The following is a 4,281-nucleotide window of genomic DNA, read 5'->3' as shown; positions in this document are numbered from 1 at the left end:
ATATATATATATATATATATATATCACAATGAATGTGGTACAAAGATTGTATCAATATGGTATATGAGCTATATAGGCAAAGGATTTTTTTTTTAATGCCTATATAAATTATATAGAGTTGTATATAATATGTATCTGAATACTAATTGCAGCTAAAGGTTATATAGAATGTGTATAGAAATAATATAATTGTTGTATAAAATATGTATATGTATAGGATGTGCATAGAAACGGTATCATTCTTATATAAAAATGTAAATTTCGCAATTGTATTATATTAAATGTGTATTGAATTTTTTTGGTGCATTATAAGAGGGTAAGTTTTCTCTCTCCCAGCGCATGTTAGTCTAACGTATGCACTCCATGCGAAGGCAAGGGAAAGCTTCAAATCCAATAATAATTGTAGGGGGATATAGCAAGGCCATGCCCACAACTATGGTGAGTGGTAGTGAGGATCCTGGAAAAGCAAACTTGGTCCCAATAGGCAATGAAATAGTACGGTGTTAATCTTCCTCAACATCAGTTGTTGGGAAGGTCGAAGCACCTTTGGGGAGGGGAGTAAATGGTGAAGTATCGTGAAGTGAACCAAGTACAAGTTGATAACCAAGGTTTTGGTAACAGAACAAAGTCAGTTGGACCATGTAGTGCAGAAACCACAGTCGAAGGTTCAATCGGCTAAGAAGAATGTGTAAGAATGGTTAAAATTACCTCCCCAGGTCAATTGTAGGCTGATGAGGTGGAGAAATCATCGAATAATTCCTTGAGTGGATCTGGGTAGAAATTGGGCACAACTAAAGCTTCTGTTGGGAAAATTTTTACATCAACAAGGAGAGCAATGCAGGGTTTAAACTAGAGTACATCAAATCAATTAAGAAACGTGAGGTGGTACTAGTTGAGATTGAGAAGGAGGACATCAGTTTAGAGATAGAGTTATGAAAAAACTCAATAATATGTTATGTTCTTAGTGAGTTTTTCCCTTTCAATGTTCTTAATAGATTTATACAGAGAAAATGGGGAAGCTTGGAATTAACAAGGTAGCGATGATGAAGAATGGTATTCTGCTGGTTAGATTCAACTCTGAAGAAGGGAAAACTGAGGTACTACAGGGTGAAATCTACTACTTTGATAACAAATCATTGATGGTAATCTTCGACCTCATCAAAGTCCTTTGAACTTCCTTAATGGTAATCTTCACCCATGTGTCATCTTTTAATAGCACTAAGGAGTCATCAAGCATCTTGAACATCATACGTATCTCATCCAAAGGTCTGGAGGTAATTTGGCTGGTATCATCATCCCCTTCTTAAAAAGGATTCGACCTCTAATCCAAACCTTGAAAAACCAAATGAAGGACAAACAAATACAACATCCTCATGACATGAGGGTCAGGGATAGAATAAATAATCATAGCATCATGCCAAGGTTGCACACATTTAAGATATAAATGATAACGCTCAAATTACACTCTTTAATGGGTGTAAGCGATCGTTGTCAATATAATAACCCAACTTAGGTTAGGGTCGAATCCACAAGGAGTGAAAGCATAGAAATGAAAACTCAAGAGTATTAATAGTCTACTAAAAGATGACCCGTAGTGTGAATAAAGAAAGCATAAATGTAAAATGGGGGATTTAGTTTGAATGTATTTATAAATGACAACTACTTCAATTTTAGTGCACTAGCTTGACGTTGAAGAATGCTAAGAGTGAATTTAATTGAGAATAAGACTTAGGGTTATGCAATTATAGGTGTGGGATCATGCATGGGTATTTGGCCATTTATTCAATTTTTAGCTAAAAGTCATGGGTAGGCTAGATGTCAATGTATTGGTGTCAATCTGTCAATTACAACACCAAATTTCACAAATGGGTTCTTTCGAACACCTCATAAGTATGACAATTTTCCACATCTATTGCCTCAATTGACATCCTTATGTCTAAGAGATATCATTAAATAAAGTGAATCAAGTTATTGGTTGCATTTATTCCTCACCTATGACCTCTCTTTCAAGATTGACATGGGTTCTAGGGTGGTTGGAGTTTGCAACCCCCAACTCTCAATTAATTCATGAAATAAATGTAACACCCATCACAACTAACTAATTAGAAAAATATTTAGCTAAAATCCATGCAATACCACTACCTAAGAGAGCATAACCCCAAGATTGAAAATTAGCTACTCATAGATAAAAGGGATAAGAATATACCAAAGTTATCATTAACTTCATCCATCAGAGATAGAGACAATGTAATTCCACACTTGGGGTTTCAATAATTCTTCAAAGGAAAATCATTACCATGTATTTTTATTCAAGCTTAGTACCAAATTCTCAAAAGATGAAAAGATAGGTGCTAAAAGAGAAGAGAGAAGCTAAAAAACTAAAAGAGAGGCTATCTTCAAAAGAGATGAAAACTAGGACTTGAAAAAGGAGCTAAAACCCCCCTTTTAAACTCCACTCTACATTTGATGGAAATTACAAAACTACCACCTTATTGTTGATCTGCTTGAGCAGATCCAAAAGGGATGAAGAGCAGACAGAGAGCAGATGGTTAGTAGGTCCAAAGCAGATGTGAAGCGAATGTAAAGCGGATGACTCATTTCCTTCACATTTGGCCTGTTGATGACTTGAATGACTTGCTCAATCTTTCTTTTTTACTTTTACCTACATAAATGGGCATTACGTAAGAGAGTACCATCAAATCAATGGAAAAACATGATAATTTAGGCTTAAAAGGTGCTAGCAAGTCATCAAATTGACTACTTATCAACCCCCCAAAATTAAACTATTGCTTGTCCTCAAGCACCCAAGACTAACTCAATGAGATAGGGTATTTAACTCAAATTCACCTAGAAGAAAGCTATAGTAAAGGAATAGGCTAACAAAACTCTACAAACACTTTCATCACATGTCATTGCAACAAGTAAACCAAAACTTTTCAATGAGCGCATGTTTATGAAGCAAAGATGCAAGTGTGTGTCAAATGAATTTTCCAAATCATAAAACATCTTAAGGTAAGACATAAAATCATTAAATATTGTCTCAATGCAACTTACTTCATTCATTTACCCAAACCGGTAGTAAAACATCACCCTCCACCCACAAGTACCGATGCCGCTAACATGCAAGAGTTAACTCCACACACCAAAGATATTTCAATTCTTAAGAGAGGTCAAATAAAGAAAGAACTCACACTCACTCTCACAAAGAAATTCAAGTACATTGAATAGAACTATAGGATTGCCCTTTGTGTTTTCCACCACTAATGTAGACTTACTTAGTTTGGAATCACCAAGGTCTTGCGGGTCAAGATGAAGGTTTAAGGTACGGTAAGGAATATATATGGATCAAGTGACTAAAAGACTCTTTTAATGCAATCGCTCAATACATTCTACCCCCAAAATTTTCAAACCACCCACCTTATTCTTTTTCAAATCATTTCCCATATTTTTCTAACTTTTTGTTTAGCATTTACCAAACCATTCAAAGCCACCATTTTCTTTATTTCAATTCTTTGACTTTTTCAAGAGATTTTATACCTATAAGCCTTTCTTAGCCCCTCACTCATTTAATTTTTTTTAAGTTCTATGGGGTAGAATATTCAATTTTATCATCAAGCACATCTCTTGTCTTTTAAGCACATGTATTGACACCCTTGCATACACCTTTCTTATTTTTTCTTTGATCATCTTCTCCTAAATACACAACCCCCCCAAACTTAGGCTTTTGCCTATAATCCGTTATCTAGAATCATACGACACATCAAAGGAGGTTAAGTGCCAAAAGAGAGGTTTTCAAAAGGGTTTAGGTGTTTTAGCATGGTTATCATTACAATAAGAAAGAAAGTTTGGCAAAAAAGTTCAAATGGGTTAACTAGGGAACAATATTAAGGTGGGAATTTGGCTATATGATGGGTTAAAAAGGGCCTCAGGTCATCCTCCAAATCAAGCTTGCCTAGAATTTTGCTTTGAATACACCCGGGGCAAGTTCTAGACTACACAAATGCACAAGAATTATTCAAAAATCTCACCACTCATGGCATCGTACTCATTGAGTAAAAAGTTAGTCTCTCAACCAATTTGAGCAATTTGAGCTTCATAAGTTACTTCGAGTCAACAGCCCATCCTTGTAAAGAGAGAGCCAAAAATTGAGTTTAATGGTCTCACTCAAAAGAAAACTCAAGACATCCTTGATCTTGCAACTATATTTTCATTTTTTTTCTCAAAAACATTTCATTCCTTGCCAATGACCTTTTGGAAGTATTTTTGAATTTTTGCTAATTC

This window comes from Capsicum annuum, unplaced genomic scaffold (assembly GCF_002878395.1).
Source record: "Capsicum annuum cultivar UCD-10X-F1 unplaced genomic scaffold, UCD10Xv1.1 ctg5128, whole genome shotgun sequence".
NCBI classification, from domain to species: Eukaryota; Viridiplantae; Streptophyta; class Magnoliopsida; order Solanales; family Solanaceae; genus Capsicum; species Capsicum annuum.
The sequence above is the reverse complement of the archived record's forward strand: the minus strand, read 5'-3'. Positions refer to the sequence as shown.